Consider the following 22,771-nt stretch of genomic DNA (forward strand, 5'->3'; position numbering starts at 1 on the left):
CTGGGCCAGTGTTGTACTAAGTGTTGTACGTCCAACCACCAAGAAATTCAAAAAATCGAATACAATAGAAGCATACCGGGGTGGATATCGTACATATCTTTCATATGCTTCTGCCACGTAGTGCTTCAGATATAAAGGCAATGTGTACTACGTAAAGTCCCAGGCTCTCGCCAACATTTCTGCAGTAAAACTAACATCCCTGTGTTAGTACCTGGAGCTAACCTCCCACATATGACCTCTGATCTTGACACAGCACAGAAAAAAAAGGGGGACGGAGGTCGGGCTGCCTTCTGAGAATTCATTGGCGAGTGAGTAAACTTCCACTGCCATCCGTTATATTGGCCAACGTGCAATCATTGGAAAATAAATGGATAACCTACAGTCAAGATTATCCTATCAACGGGACATTAAAAACTGCAATATCTTATGTTTCACAGAGCCGTGGCTGAACGACGACGATTTTCCATGTACCAGCAGGACAGAGAAGCTACGTCTGGTAAGACGAGGGGCGGGGGAGTGTGTCTATTTGTCAATAACAGCTGGTGCACGATGTCTAATATTAAAGATGTCTCTAGGTATTGCTCGCCTGAGGTAGAGTACCTTATGATAAGCTGTAGACCACACTATCTAAGAAGAGACTTCTCATCTATATTATTTTTAGCCGTCTATTTACCACCACAAACTGATGCTGGCACTAAGACGCCCTCAACCAGGTGTATAAGGCCATAAGCAAACAAGAAAATGCTCCTCCAGAAGCGGCGCTCCTAGTGGCCGGAGACTTTAATGCAGGCAAACTTAAATCAGTTTTACTTAATTTCTACCAGCATGTCACATGTGCAACCAGAGGAAAAAAACTCTAGACCACCTTCACTCCACACACAGAGATGCATACAAAGCTCTCCCCCGACCTCAATTTGGCGAATCTGACCATAATTCAAGCTTTCTGATTCCTGCTTACAAGCAAAAACTAAAGCAGGAAGTACCAGTGACTCGCTCAATACGGAAGTGGTCAGATGACACGGATGCTACGCTACAGGACTGTTTTACTAGCACCGACTGGAATATGTTCCGGGATTCATCCGATGGCATTGAGGAGTTTACCAGATCAGTCACCAGCTTCATTAATGAGTGCATCAATGACATCATCCCCGCAGTAACCAAACGTACATATCCCAACCAGAAGCCATGGATTACAGGCAACATCCGCATCAAGCTAAAGGCTAGAGCTTCCGCTTTCAAGGAGTGGGACACTAATCCGGACGCTTATAAGAAATCCCTCTATGCCCTCAGACGAACCATCAAACAAGCAAAGCGTCAATACAGGATTAAGATTGAACCCTACTACACTGGCTTTGACGCTCGTTGGATGTGGCAAGGCTTGAAAACTATTATGGACTACAAAGGGAATCCCAGCTGCGAGTTGCCCAGTGATGCGAGCCTACCAGCGAGCGAAATGCCTTTTACGCTCGCTTCGAGGCAAGCAACACTGAAGCATGCATGAGAGCACCAGCTGTTCTGGAAGACTGTGTGATAACACTCTAGGTAGCCGATGTGAGCAAGATCTTTAAACAGGTCAACATTCACAAAGCCACGGGGCCAGACGGATTACCAGGACCTGTACTCAAAGCATGCGCGTTCAACTGGCAAGTGTCTTCAGTGACATTTTCAACCTCTCCCTGACCGAGTCTGTAATACCTACATGTTTCAAGCAAACCAGCATAGTCCATGTGCCCAAGGAAGCGAAGATAACCTGCCTAAATGATTACCGCCCCGTAGCACTCATGTCGGTAGCCATGAAGTGCTTTGAAAGGCTGGTCATGGCTCACATCAAAAGCATCCTCCCGGAAACCCTAGACCCACTCCAATTCACATACCGCTCCAAAAGATCCACAGATGACGCAATCTCAATTGCACTCCATACTGTCCTTTCCTCACCCGTACAAAAGGAACACCTATGTGAGAATGCTGTTAATTGACTACAGCTCAGCTTTCAACACCATAGTGCCCTCAAAGCTCATCAATAAGCTAAGGACCCTGGGACTAATCACCTCCCTCTCCAACTGGATCCTGGACTTCCTGACGGGCCGCCCCCAGGTGGTAAGGGTAGGCAACAACATGTCTAATACGCTGATCCTCAACACTGGGGCCCCTCAGGGGTGTGTGCTTAGTCCCCTCCTGTACTCCCTGTTCAAACATGACTCCAACACCATCATTAAGTTTGCTGACGACACAACAGTAGTAGGCCTGATCACCAACAATGATGAGACTGTATGGAGGAGGTCAGGACAACAGCCTCTCCCTCAATGTGACAAGACAAAAGAGCTGATCGTGAACTACAGGAAAAGGCGGGCCGAACAGGCCCCCATTAACATCGACGGCCCAGAGGAAAGCCCAAACATTGTCAAAGACTCCAGTCACCCAAGTCATAGACTGTTTTCTCTGCTATCGCACGGCAAGCTGTACCGGAGCGCCAAGTCTAGGACCAAAAGGCTCCTTAACAGCTTCTACCCCAAAGCCATAAGACTGCTGAACAATTAATTAAATGGCCACCTGGACTGTTTACATTGACACCTCCCTCTTTGTTTTTACACTGGTGCTACTTGTTGTTTATTATCTATGCATTGTCACTTTCTCCCTACCTACATGCACAAATTCCTCACCTGACCTGTACCCCTGCACATTGACTTGGTACTGGTACCCCCAGTATATAGCCTCGCTATTGTTACTTTATTATGTTACTTTTTATCATTTGTTACTTTAGTTTATTAGATAAATATTTTCTTAACTCTTTCTTGACCTGCACTGTTGGTTAAGGGCTTGTAAGTAAGCATTTCACGGTAAGGTCTACACATGTTGTATTCAGCGCATGTGACAAAGTTTGATTTGATTTGATTGTGGATGCATAGGGATGAGAGACCAACGACCCGATTTTAACAACTATACTAACTGTGGCATGCTGGGTAACTAGTCCCAGCAGAGCAGCTGATTCTATCAAGCCCAAACAGTAGTTCCCCCTCCTCCCTGATGTGTGAATATTTGATGCACGTGCTGAATTCAACTAGTTTAACCCTGCTGTCCTCCCACCGCCCCCATGTCCCCTGACTTCTCCCTGACAACCAGGCCCTCAACTCCCACGTGAATGTGCTGTCCTTGTCTGCACATAATCTACATTCATCTCTGACCATCTATCTCTAGAATGATTGCTGTTTTGAATAAGGAAACTTTAACCAACCATAACATGTCCGAATGCTGACTGAACTGAGAGTGTTGCTGACTGTAGGGGTCTGAGGATGAAGGATGAAAGAGCTGTAGCCTACTTGCTGACCGAGGCATGATTATTCTACCTAGCCTTTTCCCCACTGTGGTTGGTTAGGTTCTCTTAACAGCCCCGCAGAGCTGGATAAGACTGAGAATTTATTACACTGCAGAGAGAAATACAGTATTCAGCTCACAACAAAGGAGCAGCCAAATGCCAGCATTCCAATCAAGAGGAGTGTGTGCGTGTCTGTATGTGATTGAGGATGAGTGTGTGCTTTTGTTTGTCCCGCACATATGTGAGGGTGTGTTTGTCAGACCTCTCCCGGGGTACAAAAGGGAAGGAAAGACAGCATGCCAAATGTATTTTATACCAACAAAAAGAAGCAACAGAATGGCAGAATTCTCAGTGGTATAGTAAACTGTGAATAGATCCCTTTAGTTGGCAATGAGAGAACACAAGCCAGCTGATCACCCAAGCTCTCGACTTGCCTGTGTCTCATTTCATTTAGACTTAAAACGTTGTGACTCACTTCTACATGCTATTCCTGTAAATATTTTTTATAAATAGATGGTGAGATGACTACAATTTCTGACACAACTCAAATTGGTCCTGTTATCACTGTTCAATATCAAGACGATTTAAATTAAAGTGCTCGACCGTCAAGCTTCCATTGTCTACAACAGATCTCCTCTAGTCACTGCTCTCTTCTGAAATGTCAGGTTCATTTCCTCTAGTGTGCTAGATTATTATTAGTCAAGTGTTTTGCCACTGTCACTGGCAGCAACTGACATTTTGCTGCATAAAGAAATATCCTAGGAAACAACGCATGGAAATTCATCATTGGCACTCTAGTGATTTTATCACAAGCATACAGGAAGATGTGCTTGTTGAAATAGGTAACACTGCCCAGTGAGCACTTCACCTGATACATTGCCAATTCATTCATCTAAGGACACCCTCACTATACCAGACAGACATCTTCTGCACGGCTCTCTCTCCTCTCCCCCTCACCTCTTTCTGGTGGTACTTGATGGCCAGTTTGAGCTTGGCCAGGTCGCGGCAGTCCTTTGGGTCCAGCTCCTCACTGAGGTAGTCACGGTGGTTGAGGATGGTCTCCAGCTCTCTGGAGCTCCGGGCCTGGTCCAGCAGGTCCTTGGCAAACAGCTTACACTGTTGGGACAGCTCCTCGTATTCCTGACGGAACTCATTCTCCACCTGGAAGAGTCATAAACTAGTTAAAACCCCTTTATAAACCCTTCATAAATCCTTAACACTACTGGGACAGCTCCTGGTAATCCTGACAGAGCTCGTTCCCCACCTTGCTCAGTTCTTTCAGCTCCCAGCCCAGGCGGAAGGCGGTCAGGATGGGGTCTTCGCTGGACAGGGCAATGAGGGACGGGCTGGCTAGAGTCTTGTAGACATTGAGGCGAGAGCGGGAGTGGCGCAGGCTGTCCACCTCGGAGCTGGACACGCACGCCACACAGTCACAGCGGATCTGGTGTGGCCGGGGGATGGTGACTTTGCGCTGGACCAGCAGCTTGATGATCTCGTAGTTGTTGGTGTGAGCTGCCAGCATGATGGGTGTGATGTCAGGGGTAAACTCTGAGAACTGGGTATCCATCATCAGGTTGGGCACCTGGAGAAGAGAACAGGGGGTTGGGGTGGAGAGGGATTAATGAATGCCCCAGGCAAGAGCATAACCTGTATAACATGTATATAACCGGGAGAACATATAGTACGTAACATGTATATAACCGGGAGAACATATACATAACATGTAACCATCATGCTAATTGGGCTACAGTCAGGACCTTGTAGGCCTAGGCAACTAGCTGAAATGTGTTCCTAAGGTCCTCCTTACCTGTTTCTCTCCACTGGGCCTGCGGTGGGACAGCAGCAGCTCCACTGCACCCACCACCTCCTTGCGGATGGCGTAGAGCAGCGCGTCGCCCACGTGCACGCCGTGGTTGAGCAGCAGCTCCATCACCTCCAGGTTTTCATTCTCGATGGCGATGAGCAGAGCGCTGCGCCCCAGCGGGTCCAGGCAGTTCACGTTGATGTTGTAGTAAATCTCTGCCTCCTGCAGGGCCAGCTTCACCCCGGCATAGTCGCCCTTCTCCACCGCCGTCAGGTACGCCCGCTCCTCCGCTGACAGCTCCGCTTCCGCCCGCACGATCTGCAGTGGGATGCGGTCGCGGTAAGGTGAGTAGCTCGCCTTCTTGTAGTACAGCTGGGCCATGGGATTCATCATGTGCACACAGTCAGCGTCACTCACGACCTACTGGGAGATTGGAATCTGGGGGCAAACAAAGAAGAGCATTGGTTCGTTTTGTTCTCCACATATTGCGCAGTAGGACAGTGTTGATAGCATAAAAGGCTTTGTATACAGCATTTACTGTGATGCGGTCAAAGCAAACATACTTTTTGTGGTTCGCGGAGCAGCACAGAGCTGTTGTGAAGGAAGATGTCAAGGAAGTGAGTTTGTGTTTATACAGGACTTCTCACCCTCACCTACTGTCAGCCAATCATGTCATTGTGGAGCTATACGGAGACCTCCAGAGTGTACATTTGAGAGTAGCGCGGCGATGCGATTTCGGAGCACAATTTGGCCTCTGCGTGCCTCCGCGTCACACCCTCCATACGGCGCCTCCGACCACATTTTCGGATCAAGCATAAATTGGATTGCCAAATTCACGTATCGTCTGAGATTCCCATAGATTGGAAAGCTACCACGGTCATCCCCCTCTTCTAAGGGGGAGACACTCTAGACCCAAACTGCTACAGACCTACAGTGGGGAGAACAAGTATTTGATACACTGCCAATTTTGCAGGTTTTCCTACTTACAAAGCCACTGGCTCCAGGTCATCTACAAGTCTCTGCTAGGTAAAGTCCTGCCTTATCTCAGATCACTGGTCACCATAGCAGCACCCACCTGTAGCACGCGCTCCAGCAGGTATATCTCACTGGTCACCCCCAAAGCCAATTCTTCCTTTGGCCGCCTCTCCTTCCTGCCAATGACTGAAACGAACTGCAAAAATAACTAAAGCTGGAGACTCTTACCTCCCTCACTAGCTTTAAGCACCAGCTGTCAGAGCAGCTCACAGATCACAGCACCTGTACACAGCTCATCTGTAAATAGTCCATCCAATCTACCTCATCCCCATACTGTATTTATTTATTTATCTTGCTCCTTTGCACCCCAGTATCTCTACTTGCACATTCATCTTCTGCACATCTACCATTCCAGTGTTTAATTGCTATATTGTAATTACTTCGCCACCATGGCCTATTTATTGCCTTATCTCTCTTATCCTACCTCATTTGCACATACTGTATATAGATTTTTCTACTGTTTTTCTACTGATTGTATGTTTGTTTATTCCATGTGTAACTGTGTTGTTGTATGTGTCAAACTACTTTGCTTTATCTTGGCCAGGTCGCAGTTGCAAATGAGAACTTGTTGTCAACTAGACTACCTGGTTAAATAAAGGTGAAATACGTTTTCAAAAATAAAACCTTATCAAATCAAATGTATTTATATAGACCTTCTTACATCAGCTGATATCTCAAAGTGCTGTACAGAAACCCAGCCTAAAACCCCAAACAGCAAGCAATGCAGGTGTAGAAGCACAGTGTCTAGGAAAAACTCCCTAGAAAGGCTAAAACCTATGAAGAAACCTAGAGAGGAACCAGGCTATGAGGGGTGGCCAGTCCTCTTCTGGCTGTGCCGGGTGGATATTATAACAGAACATGGCCAAGATGTTCAAATGTTCATAAATGACCAGCATGGTCAAATAATAATAATCACAGTAGTTATCGATGGTGCAGCAAGTCAGCACCTCAGGAGTAAAATATCAGTTGGCTTTTCATAACCGATCATTAAGAGTATCTCCACCGCTCCTGCTGTCTCTAGAGAGTTGAAAACAGCAGGTCTGGGACAGGTAGCACGTCCGGTGAACAGATCAGGGTTCCATACCCGCAGGCAGAAGCACCCATCTGCCACCCCACCGCCACCCCCTCATAACCCATCTGCCACCCCACCGCCACCCCACTGCCACCGCCTCATAACCCATCTGCCACCCCACCGCCACCCCACTGCCACCGCCTCATAACCCATCTGCCACCCCATGCCACCCCACTGCCACCACCTCATAACCCATCTGCCACCCCACCGCCACCCCACTGCCACCCCCTCATAACCCATCTGCCACCCCACCGCCACCCCACTGCCACCCCCTCATAACCCATCTGCCACCCCACCCCATCATAACCCATCTGCCACCCCACCGCCACCCCACTGCCACCGCCTCATAACCCATCTGCCACCCCACCGCCAACCCACCGCCACCCCCTCATAACCCATCTGCCACCCCACCACCAACCCACCGCCACCCCCTCATAACCCATCTGCCACCCCACCGCCACCCCACTGCCACCACCTCATAACCCATCTGCCACCCCACCCCACCGCCACCCCACTGCCACCGCCTCATAACCCATCTGCCACCCCACCGCCACCCCACTGCCACCGCCTCATAACCCATCTGCCACCCACCGCCACCACCTCATAACACATCTACCATCCCACCGCCACCACCTCATAACCCATCTGCCACCCCACCGCCACCACCTCATAACCCATCTGCCACCCCACCGCCACCACCTCATAACCCATCTGCCACCCCACCGCCACCCCACTGCCACCCCCTCATAACCCATCTGCCACCCCACCGCCACCCCACTGCCACCGCCTAATAACCCATCTGCCACCCCACCGCCACCCCACCGCCACCACCTCATAACCCATCTGCCACCCCACCGCCACCCCCTCATAACCCATCTGCCACCCCACCGCCACCCCACTGCCACCACCTCATAACCCATCTGCCACCCCACCGCCACCCCCTCATAACCCATCTGCCACCCCACCGCCACCCCACCGCCACCCCACTGCCACCCCCTCATAACCCATCTGCCACCCCACCGCCACCCCCTCATAACCCATCTGCCACCCCACCGCCACCCCACTGCCACCGCCTCATAACCCATCTGCCACCCCACCGCCACCACCTCATAACCCATCTGCCACCCCACCGCCACCCCACTGCCACCCCCTCATAACCCATCTGCCACCCCACCGCCACCCCACTGCCACCCCCTCATAACCCATCTGCCACCCCCACCGCCACCCCATCATAACCCATCTGCCACCCCACCGCCACCCCACTGCCACCGCCTCATAACCCATCTGCCACCCCACCGCCACCACCTCATAACCCATCTGCCACCCCACCGCCACCCCATCATAACCCATCTGCCACCCCACCGCCACCCCACTGCCACCGCCTCATAACCCATCTGCCACCCCACCGCCACCCCCTCATAACCCATCTGCCACCCCACCGCCACCCCACTGCCACCGCCTCATAACCCATCTGCCACCCCACCGCCAACCCACCGCCACCCCCTCATAACAGATCTGCCACCCCACCCCCAACCCACCGCCACCCCCTCATAACCCATCTGCCACCCCAGCGCCACCCCACTGCCACCACCTCATAACCCATCTGCCACCCCACCCCACCGCCACCCCACTGCCACCGCCTCATAACCCATCTGCCACCCCACCGCCACCCCACTGCCACCCCCTCATAACCCATCTGCCACCCCACCGCCACCCCACTGCCACCGCCTCATAACCCATCTGCCACCCCACCGCCACCCCACTGCCACCGCCTCATAACCCATCTGCCACCCCACCCCACCGCCACCCCACTGCCACCGCCTCATAACCCATCTGCCACCCCACCGCCACCCCACTGCCACCCCCTCATAACCCATCTGCCACCCCACCGCCACCCCACTGCCACCACCTCATAACGCATCTACCACCCCACTGCCACCACCTCATAATCCATCTGCCACCCCACCGCCACCCCCTCATAACCCATCTGCCACCCCACCGCCACCACCTCATAACCCATCTGCCACCCCACCGCCACCCCCTCATAACCCATCTGCCATCCCACCGCCACCCCCTCATAACCCATCTGCCACCCCACCGCCACCCCACTGCCACCACCTCATAACCCATCTGCCACCTCACCGCCACCCCCTCATAACCCATCTGCCACCCCACCGCCACCCCCTCATAACCCATCTGCCATCCCACCGCCACCCCCTCATAACCCATCTGCCACCCCACCGCCACCCCACTGCCACCACCTCATAACCCATCTGCCACCCCACCGCCACCCCCTCATAACCCATCTGCCATCCCACCGCCACCCCCTCATAACCCATCTGCCACCCCACCGCCATCCCACTGCCACCACCTCATAACCCATCTGCCATCCCACCGCCACCCCCTCATAACCCATCTGCCACCCCACCGCCACCCCACTGCCACCACCTCATAACCCATCTGCCACTCCACCGCCACCCCCTCATAACCCATCATCCACCCCACTGCCACCCCACCGCCACCCCCTTATTCCCCACCGCCACCACCTCATAACCCATCTGCCACGCCACCGCCACCCCATCATAACCCATCTGCCACCCGACCGCCACCCCCTCATAACCCATCTGCCACCCCACCGCCACCCCCTCATCACCCATCTGCCACCCCACCGCCACCCCCTCATCACTCTTGCTCTCATTCCCCACCCAGCCAGAGCCAGCGCTGTGGCCCCACACAGCCCCGCGGGGCCTGGCGTCTCTGGAACTCCAGTCACACACATCCATATTCATGGCACCACATGGAGAGGGAGTAGAGGCTTGGGGGTAGCGCATCGCGCTGATCCCCTGCCAAATACACTCCTCCCAATGGGAGGGAAGTTGGAGAAGGGGTGTCGAGGGGTGTTGGGAGAGAAATTTACTTGAGAAGTGTGCTTGCTTTTCCCTCAGCCTGGTCTTGCATGAGTGAGCCCCCTGCTTCAGGGCCTCTGCAGGAGATATGGGTCCACTCCAAGCTGAGCCATGGCTGACAAAACACTCCACTGTATTTTCTGCAGCGTGTGGATGACTGGGTGGTTTAAGTGCTGCTGGTGGGAGCTTAATCTCTTGGGGACGGTGACCTTGGCAAGACTGTCACTAGCTCAGGTACCTAGGGACCTGCTCAAATCACTTAGATTTGACAAACACAGTAAGGTGATTGGCCAGCCCAGCCAGAGAGGGTGGATATGTCTGTACATAAGCCAAGCTTGTTAGCCCCTGATCCCTTGGTAATTGAACCAACCATTGACTTAATCAATACAACTGAGCCACCCTTTGAGGTGGCTGACATGCTGGTGTTAACTATGTCCTTGTTACACCAGTATTACATTCCCTCAGGTATAACGGAGATTGGAACACTCCAAACACACAGAAACATTCTTGGCAACGAATCTCGAGGAGGGATACTTAGTGGAACGTGTACGCTGGGAGTCGGGAAGCAAGTACACGGAGTGAATAATTTAATAAATAAACAAACATGGACAAAACAAGAAACACAAGCAGCATACAGACATGAAATAGAAACAGAAACAATAATGCCTGGGGAAGGAACCAAAGGGAGTGACAGATATAGGGAAGGTAATCAGGAAGGTGATGAAGTCCAGGTGAGTTTGAAGAGGCACTGGTGCGCATAACGATGTTGACAGGTGTGTGTAATAATGAGCAGCCTGGTGACCTAGAGCGCTGGAGAGGGTATACACGTGACAGTACCCCCTCCCTGATATGCGGCTCCAACTCCAGGACACCGACCAAATGGACGATCCCGGGAACCAGGAGCGGACCGGTCGCCTTAGCTGAGGCGCGGGAACCTGTCGAGGCAGCTGAGGCGCGGGAACCTGACGAGCCGGCTGAGGCATGGGAGCCTGCCGAGCTAGCTGAGGCATCCTCTGTAGACTCGGCAACACATGCTTGACCGGCAAACCAAGTCAAGTGAATCTGACATGCCGGCTGAGGCATGGAAGCCTGATGAGCAGGCTGAGGCATCCTCGGTTGCTCCGGGAGCGGCACCCGGACCCGACGTCACCTACTGACACAAAAAACACTGATGCTCCCCTTTGGTGAGGCGTTATTCTGTAACGTGTACGCTGAGAGTCGGGAAGCAAGTTCAGGGAGTGAATCATTTAATAAATAGATGAACATGGACAAAACAAGAAACACGAGCAGCGCACAGACATGAAACAACGGAACAGAAACAATAACGCCTAGGGAAGGAAACAAAGGGAGTGACAGATATAGGGAAGGTAATCAAGAAGGTGATGAAGTCCAGGTGAGTTTGATGAGGTGCTGGTGCGAGTAAAGATGGTGACAGGTGTGCGTAATAATGAGCAGCCTGGTGACCTAGAGCCCCAGAGAGAGGGACAGTTAGATTGTGTTCGCACCAAATTGTCACCTTGGAAATGCATTCCTGCGTCAGTTGTAAATGAGGAGGAATATGTATCGTGACAACTAATAAGACATGTCCCAGAATACCAACAACAACCTCCAATGTGTAATACAGCTATCATATCTAATACTAAGCATTATTATTATTCCTTTGTGATAAGCTTTGGTAGCATCGTTCCAACATGGCTGGTTAATATCTACTGTGCTCAAACTCTCATGCTGTTCTATATCTCTTCAACAGACCAGGCTGGCAGCTGCAGTGCACAGAGTGCACAGTTTTTCAATGTGGGCAATATTTAGCATTAAATGTAGGTGAACCAAGCAAAGCCAACCTTATGCCCAGCTCTAGCACACATCCCCTATCTGTCTTTCTAACGGAGAGGACTAAAACCGGTCAAAGCTATTACATCAATCACCTCCTTTACAATCTCAATTCACATCCCTATAAAATATTAACTCTAAAGTCAATGATGTCTGTTGTCCCCCTCCATTATCAGATAGTTGTTCTAGAGCTTGCTGTTACAAATAACCAACAGAGTTACGCCTCTGGAGGGACTTCTGGGGTCACAGGTTCATGATTTATTCAACATTATTTACTGGAATGAGACAGGGCTACCGTGGTTTCTCCTCATACTCACAAACTCATACACACTTATAAACACTCATACACATTCATACAAACCCACACACAATCAAGGCCCACCGAGAGTGACCAAACCGTGCTCTGTGTTATTAAGGAAGCGAAGGTAACCTGCCTAAATGATTACCGCCCCGTAGCACTTACGTCCGAAGCCATGAAGTGCTTTGAAAGGTTGGTCATGGCTCACATCAACAGAATCATCCCGGAAACCCTAGACCCACTCCAATTTGCATACAGCCCCAACAGATACACAGATGACGCTATCTCAATTACACTCCACACTGCTCTTTACCACTTGGACAAAAGGAACACCTACGTGAGAATGCTGTTCATTGACTACAGCTCAGCATTCAACACCATAGTGCCCACAAACCTCATCACTAAGCTAAGGACCCTGGGACTAAACACCTCCCTCTGTAACTGGATCCTGGAATTCCTGACAGGCTGCCCCCAGGTGGTAAGGGTAGGCAACAACATGTCTGCCACACTGATCCTGAACACTGGGGCCCCTCAAGGGTGCGTGCTTAGTCCCCTCCTGTACTCCCTGTTCACCCACGACTGCGTGACCAAACACGACTCCAACACCATCATTAAGTTTGCTGACGACACAACAGTGGTAGGCCTGATTATCAACAACAATGAGACAGCCTATAGGGAGGAGTTCAGTGACCTGCAGTGTGGTGCCAGGACAACAACCTCTCCCTCAACGTGAGCAAGACAAAGGAGCTGATTGTGGACTACAGGAAAAGGCGGCCGAAAAGGCCCCCATTAACATAGACGGGGCTGTAGTGGAGCGGGTCGAGAGTTGGTACACATCACCAACAAACTATCATGGTCCAAACACACCAAGACATTCGTGAAGAGGGCACGACAACACCTTTTCCCCCTCATCCTGACCGGTTGCATCACCGCCTGGTATGGCAACTGCTAAGCATCTGACCGCAAGGCGCTACAGAGGGTAGTGTGTATGGCCCAGTAGATCACTGGTGCCAAGCTTCCTGCCATCCAGGACCTACAGTATATACCAGGCGGTGTTAAAGGAAGGCCCAAAACATTGTCAAAGACTCCAGTCACCCAAGTCACAGACTGTTCTCTCTGCTACCGCACGGCAAGGGGTACCGGAGCGCCAAGTCTAGGACCAAAAGGCTCCTCAACAGCTTCTACCCCCAAGCCATAAGACTGCTGAACAATTAATCAAATGGCCTCCGGACTATTTACATTAACACCCACCCCCCTCTCCATTTGTTGTTACACTGCTGCTACTTGTTGTTTATAATTTATGCATAGTCACTTCACCCCTACCTACATGTACAAATTACCTCGACTAACCTGTACCCCGCACATTGACTCGGTACCAGTAACCCCTGTACATAGCCTTGTTATTGTTATTTTATTGTGTTACTTTTTATAATTTTTTACTTTAGTTTATTTAGTAAATATTTTCTTAACTCTTTCTTGAACTGCATTGTTGTATTCGGCGCATGTGACAAATAAAGTCTGAATTTATTTGATTTAAAAGAAACCTAAATGACTCCTTATTATCTAGTGTGTCATCTTACAGCATATTATTATTATAATTATTATTATATATGCTCCTGGTATACTGTAACCTAATTAGTGCGGTGACCAGAGTGGTAAAGTGATGGGTGATATTAGACTGTGAGGCATGGTGTTGATCGTCCATGTGCACAGCTTCTCATTACTGTGGTGACTGATGCACAGACCACACATTGCAGACCACACCACACTCCAATTACCACAAGACAAATAGCCTACAATGGATTGGCCTCTCAGGAGTTTATTTTTCTCTCTCAAGTGCATTTCAACCATAGAGTTAAATAAAGGACTCATCTTAGGAACTACTTTAAATGTTAGGAGCCCTCAATGACAATGTCCATGCTAAAACAGGTTATATCCATCTACGGTCCTCTATCTATCTCTATGATTTCAACCAACAACAAGACTGAGCGCAATGCTGCTTCAATCATGTTAAATATATATATCTACCATTATCACTTAAAACTCTAAAAAGGTGGTATCCAGAACCTAAAATGGTTCTTTGGCTGTCCTCATAGGAGAACCCTTTGAAGAACTCTTTTTGTTCCAATTATAAACCTTTCCATAGAGGGTTCTACCTGGAACCAAAAAACAGTTATCTTAAGGGGACAGCCAAAGAACCCCTTTGGAACCCTTTTTTAAAGTGTATTTCTATACATAGAGGCCACAGTAACATACTGAAAATGACTCGTTTTTCAAAACCCGAAACGAGGATATTCTATTAACTGTGCAGGATGTGTAAATCAGGGGAGATTAAATACATGAGGAAGTACAATGGAACCAGCTGTGGGTGCTCGGTAATGTCAAGGTGAACGCAACCGATTCACTGCACTTCTGAAGTCTTGTGAGCTGCTAGAGTGGTTCTGCCCGCCTGTAGGTGAAGAGAACCACTGGAGAGGACATGGATACTTCCTACTGATGTTTCATTGCTATGCCCAGCAATAGAAATGCACTCATTGATCAACTTGCATAAGAGTTGTCTCCTGGCGTTCAGGATTCTCTGGTTCGGCTCATTACATCAGGGGCTGGATAGCTGGCACTTCATAAACTAGCTGTCATAGAACAAACACACTGGAGATATGGAAGGCTGGAGCATCCTCTCTGCTCCAGTACAGTATAGAGATGTAGGGAGGTTGGAGCATCCTCCCTGCTCCAGTACAGTATAGAGCTGTAGGGAGGCTGGAGCATCCTCCCTGCTCCAGTACAGTATAGAGCTGTAGGGAGGCTGGAGTATCCTCCCTGCTCCAGTACAGTATATAGCTGTAGGGAGGCTGGAGTATACTCCCTGCTCCAGTACAGTATAGAGCTGTAGGGAGGCTGGAGTATCCTCCCTGCTCCAGTACAGTATAGAGCTGTAGGGAGGCTGGAGTATCCTCCCTGCTCCAGTACAGTATATAGATGTAGGGAGGCTGGAGTATCCTCCCTGCTCCAGTACAGTATAGAGATGTAGGGAGGTTGGAGCATCCTCTCTGCTCCAGTACAGTATAGAGCTGTAGGGAGGCTGGAGTATCCTCCCTGCTCCAGTACAGTATAGAGATGTAGGGAGGTTGGAGCATCCTCCCTGCTCCAGTACAGTATAGAGCTGTAGGGAGGCTGGAGTATCCTCCCTGCTCCAGTACAGTATAGAGCTGTAGGGAGGCTGGAGTATCCTCCCTGCTCCAGTACAGTATAGAGCTGTAGGGAGGCTGGAGCATCCTCCCTGCTCCAGTACAGTATAGAGCTGTAGGGAGGCTGGAGTATCATCCCTGCTCCAGTACAGTATAGAGCTGTAGGGAGGCTGGAGCATCCTCCCTGCTCCAGTACAGTATAGAGCTGTAGGGAGGCTGGAGCATCCTTCTCGCCCCAGTACAGTATAGAGGTGTAGGGTGTAACATTAAGAATGTAAAAAACAGTTTAATTAAAATTGTTGGCTGGTACTGTCTTCAAATGTGTTCGATTGTGTCAATAGATGGTCTGCCATTTGATGAGTGAGACTTCTGGCTCTATCACTATGGTGAGAACTATACATCTGGAAGAAAATGAGGTACTGTATCTTGTCAATGACTGTGTCCCTAGTGGCATTAAGACTGACAACTACTGTACAAACCTCCAAACAACATTCATTTAAGACATTGGATTGTGTCAGTTCAGGTTCAAGGGAGTCCTATATGTGTCAGATGAAGAACCACAATTCAATTCAGCAGGCTGAATGTGCTTTTAATCCTGAAGCAGATACAGAGAACTTATCCACTCAGGAAATGCTCATAGGAGGCAAGGTGCTTGTTTACTGCATCACAGACATGATGGGAAGGAGGAAAGAGAGAGAGAGAGAGAGAGAGAGAGAGAGAGAGAGAGAGAGAGAGAGAGAGAGAGAGAGAGAGAAGAGAGATAGAGAGATAGAGAGAGAAGGAGAGGAGAGGAGAGAGAGAGGGAGGAGAGAGAGAAAGCGAGAGGAGAGAGAGAAAGAGAGAGAGAGATAAAGAGAGAGAGAGAGATAAAGAGAGCGAGATAGAGAGAGATAAAAGAGAGATAGAGAGAGATAGAGAGAAAAGAGAGAGAGACAGAGAGAGAGAGAGAGAGGAGAGAGAGGAGAGAGAGGAGAGAAAGAGAGAGATAAAGAGAGAGAGAGAGAGAGAGAGAGAGAGAGAGAGAGAGAGAGAGAGAGAGAGAGAGAGAGAGAGAGAGAGAGAGAGAAGGAGAGGAGAGAGAAAGCAAGAGAGGAGAGAGAGATAGAGAGAAGAGCGATAGAGAGAGAAGAGCGAGAAAGGGAGGGAGGGAGGGAGGGAGGGAGGGAGGGAGGGAGGGAGGGAGGGAGGGCGGGCGGGCGGGAGGGAGGGAGGGAGGGAGGGAGGGAGGGAGGGAGGGAGGGAGGGAGGGAGGGAGGGAGGGAGGGAGAAGGAGCGAAGGAGGAGGAATCCACCAGAAGCACCATGAGAAATGCAAATCTTCCGCTCGACTGTGTGTGACTCGTCCACACTTCCTACCCCTGAGATATTGTTTCTCACAGCCCATCAACTGGGTTAGGCACAAAGCTCAACAATGACTCTAATTATTATCACAACAATGCTAATACTCCTCCTCAGAGAGATGACTTATTCTAAACATTACTTTCTCTACTCGTCACCCACTGTTGGGTTCGTTTTCCACCCACGTTACAGTGAACTCTGTGTGGTGCATCCAACGCGGACAGAGAATTATGACTAGGGAAAGTATATTATTGGAAATTTGAGGAAGTTTACCAGTAAACTACCAGAATGTTAGTATCTTTTAAGGATTTTATGTGATCTATATCTAGTGGCCCTTTTGGGTACTTCAGATTATCAAAGGTGTCTGTAATCATCTCTGGCCCTCTTTCTGGCCTTATCACATGTAATATATATGAAATAACTAAATAAGATGATTTAAAAATTTAACATAGAATGAAAAAGTTGTAAAAGTTGTAAAAGTTTTCTAAATGTATACAACAGGTGGGTCTAATCCTGAATGCTGATTGGTTAAAAGCACATTCCAGCCATTAAATGCAGATGTTCCATCTGACTGTGTAAATACAGGGCAGTTCTAAATGTATACCATCACCAGTAGTGAATACCATTGGTGTTTAATCCCTTATGGAAAAACCACATGAATTTCAAATGTGAACACATAAAGTGTGAAAAAAAACGTTTTTTAATGTGATCACGTGATCTTATGTGAAGTTAATGTAACAACATGAAAAGCAACATGTGATAACATGAAACTACACACGTGAAAACAAAAAAACAGTTTGACGCCAAAAACAGGTTTTCACATTTCTTGTGAAATCATGATTTTCCACATGTGAAATACTTTGGGTTTTTTTTGTAACGGATATGAGGGTTTCAGTATGAAATATTAATGTTTTGGCATCAAACTGGTGGCATTTGGGAAAAAGGTAAATTGCACAGGTAATTGAAAATAATGCCTATGTTGATTACATGCTTTTTTCCTTCATTTGGCTATTTTGTCTTGAACCATATGGGCTATCTAATAGAAAGTCATGGACAATATTCAAATATAAATGAACAAAGTTACGATAGATTTCCATAGATTTTCTGTTCATTACCAAAATTACTGAAGATTCCGGTAACTTTGGTAAATTACTCGTAGCTTTGCAACCCTAATTATGACAAAGGGCTGATTCTTAGAAGCACTAAAGAAGCCTGAACATTTTACTCCTCCTGCACTACCTACTGTATTCACAACAAGGAACTAACTACAGTACATGGCGTAATCATTGGTTTTAACACATGGCTTACTTAGAGGGGAGGTTCGAAGTGGGCATGTTCAAACATAGTCTCAGGTGTGGAACCACAGGTGTGATTTCAAAGCACACCTGAGATACACAGATGGATGGAGAGACTGCTGCCTTTGGGAAATGTAAGGTCCATCTGGACTATGCAGCACATCTATGTGATGTGGCTTCTGACAAGTAACAGATGTAGTTACTATATATATATATGTGGAAATGTGGAAAAAGTAAAAGGGTCTGAATACTTTCCAAATGCACTGTATAAAACACACAAGAGTGTGCAAAGTTGTCATCAAGACAAAGGGTGGCTATTTGAAGAATCTCAAATATAAAATATATTTTGATTTGTTTAACAGTTTTTTGGTTACTACATGATTCCATGTGTGTTATTTCATAGTTTTGATGTCTTCACTATTATTCTACAATGTAGAAAATAGTAAAAAATAAAGAAAAACCCTTGAATGAGTAGGTGTTCTAAAACTTTTGACTGGTACTGTATATATACATCAATATATATATATATATACACAGTGTATTCGGAAAGTAATCAAACGCCTTGACCTTAACCACATTTTGTTACGTTACAGCCGTATTCTTAAATTGATTAAACATTTTTTTCCATATTAATCTACACACAATACCCCATAATGAGAAAGCAAAAACATGGTTTTAGAATTTTTTGCAAATGTATAAAAAAAAAAAAACTTAAATATTACATTTACATAATTATTCAGACTCTTAACTCTTTGTTGAAGCACCACTGGCAGCAATTACAGCCTTGAGTCTTCTTGGATATATCACTACAAGCATGGCACACCTGTATTTGTGGAGTTTCTCCTTCTCTTCTACTTTCAGGTCTCTCCAGAGATGTTTGATCAGGTTCAGGTCCGGACTCTGGCTGTGCCACTCAAGGACATTCAGAGACTTGTCCCAACGCCACTCCTCCGTTGTCTTGGCTGTGTGCTTAGGTTCGTTGTTCTGTTGGAAGGTGAACCTTCGCCCCAGTCTGAGGTTCTGAATGCTCTGGAGCAGTTTTTCATCAAGGATCTCTCTGTACCCTGCTCCGTTCGTCTTTCCCTCAAACCTGACTGGACTCCCAGACCCTGCCGCTGAAAAACATACCCACAGCATGATGCTGTCACCACCATGCTTCACCATAGGGATGGTGCCAGGTTTCCTCCAGACATGGAGCTCTGGAGGCTGTCAGAGTGACCAACGGGTTCTTGGTCATGTCCCTGACCAAGGCCCTTCTCCCACGATTCCTCAGTTTGGCCGGACATCCAGCTCTAGGAAGAGTCTTGGTGGTTCCAAAATTCTTCATTTTAAGAATGTGTTCTTGGGGACCTTCAATGCTGCAGAAATGTTTTGGTACCCTTCCCCAGATCTGTGCCTCGACACAATCCTGTCTTGGAGCTTGATGGACAATTCCTTCAACCTCATGTCTTTGTTTTTGCTCTGACATGCACTGTCAACTGTGGCACCTTATATAGACATGTGTGTGCCTTTCCAAATCATGTCCAATCAATTGAATTTACCTCAGGTGGACTCCAATCAAGTTGTAGAAACATCTCAAGGATGATCAATGGAAACAGGATGCCTGAGCTCAATTGGGAGTCTCATAGCAAAGGGTCTGAATGCTTATAAGGTATTTCCTTTTTTGTATGTACACACACAATTTTTGCAAATGTACAGTGGGGCAAAAAAGTATTTAGTCAGCCACCAATTGTGCAAGTTCTCCCACTTAAAAAGATGAGAGAGGCCTGTAATTTTCATCATAGGTACACTTCAACTATGACAGACAAAATGAGGGAAAAAAATCCAGAAAATCACATTGTAGGATTTTTAATGAATTTATTTGCAAATTATGGTGGAAAATAAGTATTTGGTCAATAACAAAAGTTTATCTCAATACTTTGTTATATACCCTTTGTTAGCAATGACAGAGGTCAAACGTTTTCTGTAAGTCTTCACAAGGTTTTCACACACTGTTGCTGGTATTTTGGCCCATTCCTCCATGCAGATCTCCTCTAGAGTAGTGATGTTTTGGGGCTGTTGCTGGGCAACATGGACTTTCAACTCCCTCCAAAGATTTTCTATGGGGTTGAGATCTGGAGACTGGCTAGGCCACTCCAGGACCTTGAAATGCTTCTTACGAAGCCACTCCTTCGTTGCCCGGGCGGTGTGTTTGGGATCATTGTCATGCTGAAAGACCCAGCCACGTTTCATATTCAATGCCCTTGCTGATGGAAGGAGGTTTTCACTCAAAATCTCACAATACATGGCCCCATTCATTCTTTCCTTTACACGGATCAGTCGTCCTGGTCCCTTTGCAGAAAAACAGCCCCAAAGCATGATGTTTCCATCCCCATGCTTCACAGTAAGTATGGTGTTCTTTGGATGCAATTCAGCATTCTTTGTCTTCCAAACACGACGAGTTGAGTTTTTACCAAAAAGTTCTATTTTGGTTTCATCTGACCATATGACATTCTCCCAATCTTCTTCTGGATCATCCAAATGCTCTCTAGCAAACTTCAGACGTGCCTGGACATGTACTGGCTTAAGCAGGGGGACACGTCTGGCAGTGCAGGATTTGAGTCCCTGGCGGCGTACTGTGTTACTGATGGTAGGCTTTGTTACTTTGGTCCCAGCTCTCTGCAGGTCATTCACTAGGTCCCCCCGTGTGGTTCTGGGATTTTTGCTCACCGTTCTTGTGATCATTTTGACCCCATGGGCTGAGATCTTGCGTGGAGCCCCAGATCGAGGTAGATTATCAGTGGTCTTGTATGTCTTCCATTTCCTAATAATTGCTCCCACAGTTGATTTATTCAAACCAAGCTGCTTACCTATTGCAGATTCAGTCTTCCCAGCCTGGTGCAGGTCTACAATTTTGTTTCTGGTGTCCTTTGACAGCTCTTTGGTCTTGGCCATAGTGGAGTTTGGAGTGTGACTGTTTGAGGTTGTGGACAGGTGTCTTTTATACTGATAACAAGTTCAAACAGGTGCCATTAATAGAGGTAATGAGTGGAGGACAGAGGAGCTTCTTAAAGAAGAAGTTACAGGTCTGTGAGAGACAGAAATCTTGCTTGTTTGTAGGTGACCAAATGCTTATTTTCCACCATAATTTGCAAATAAATTCATTACAAATCCTACAATGTGATTTTCTGGATTTTTTTTTTCTCATTTTGTCTGTCGTAGTTGAAGTGTACCTATGATGAAAATTACAGGCCTCCCTCATCTTTTTAAGTGGGAGAACTTGCACAATTGGTGGCTGACTAAATACTTTTTTGCCCCACTGTACATTTGCAAAAATTGTGTGTGTGTGTGTGTGTGTGCGAGTGCATGGAATCATCCATAAAATGCCCTGGTACATTATTTAATTTTGTTTTATTTGGCATTGCGGTACATTGCTATCGTCCAAGCTGAATTTAGATTACTTAGCACATACGTCAATTCAACGTCTATTCCACATTGGTTCAAAGTGATACAAAAAAAAGAAGACATGTAAAAAATGTTGATTCAACCAGTGTGTGCCCAGTGGGTTGTATCTGTTTGGAGAACTTGGAACTTATGTCAAATGACTGTATGACAGGAGGAAGAGGAGGAGGAAGAGATTAGAGGAAGGAAATTACGTGTCATTGTTTGTTTAGTGCTGTGTGAGGTTAGATTAGGACTTTCCTAGCCACCGTGCTTCTACACCTGCATTGCTTGCTGTTTGGGGTTTTAGGCTGGGTTTCTTTACAGCACTTTGAGATATCAGCTGATGTAAGAAGGGCTATATAAATACCTTTGATTTGATTTGATTTAGACTTGCTAAGAACACAATAGCACACCTCTTACAGTAGTTTGATTGAATATGTGCATTAGAAATTAGGAAGAAAGTTATTTCAAATCAAATCAAAATGTATTTGTCACATGCTCTGAATACAACAAGTGTAGACCTTACTGTGAAATGCTTACTTACAAGCCCTTAACCAACAGTGCAGTTCAAGAAGAGTTGAGAAAATATTTACCAAATAAACACCGCCTATTATATAGGTCTTGGATTGCAGGAAGCTTGGCCCAAGTGATGTACTGGGCCGTATGCACTACCCTCTGTAGCGCCTGTCCTTTCGTATCTATCTTACAAATCATACGGAGGAAGAATCATTAGTGTGGTATTAACTTGCAGGCCCAATTGTTTAATTGTGTTTCAGTCATTTTACAAGATTGAGGACAAGTCATGTTGAAGTGCTTAGGAGGGTCCATGTCTCTGTTAAAATAAGCACAAAGTGCCAAAGCCTGGCTAAACACGTGCTTAAAACCCTCTCAACACAATGTGGTGTTTTTACAGTGAGTGGGATTATTGTCTGTGGTAAGAGAGGTTTACTGGTAAACTACTATAGATGACGCCCCGTGTTTTTATCTCAGCAATAATAAGGGATGTATGTAACTCATGCCTGATTATTTCCACAGAGATACACAATCTATTTCAACTACAATGATAGCCCATTTTCCTATTTTCTGCATTAATGATGGATTTAGTTAGCCCTTTCCTGCAGTCGAAGGACCAAATCACCCCCTAGTGGCCTCATGGGTGGAATGTTAGTAATATTTTTCATAATTTCATAATTTCTAAACATACTTTTATTAACTACCAAAAATCCGGTGTTTCTATGTCAAACGGTTGTTATATTTCAGTCTTCTGTAATG

General features: G+C 47.4%; 1 pseudogene; it reads right to left on the minus strand.

Moving 5' to 3' along the window:
- The window catches only part of LOC129863163 (short transient receptor potential channel 5-like), a 55,847-nt pseudogene that overhangs the window by 32,057 nt on the left and 1,019 nt on the right, over positions 1 to 22,771 (minus strand).

The sequence above is a fragment of the Salvelinus fontinalis genome, chromosome 10 (assembly GCF_029448725.1).
Source record: "Salvelinus fontinalis isolate EN_2023a chromosome 10, ASM2944872v1, whole genome shotgun sequence".
In the NCBI taxonomy this organism is placed as follows: Eukaryota; Metazoa; Chordata; class Actinopteri; order Salmoniformes; family Salmonidae; genus Salvelinus; species Salvelinus fontinalis.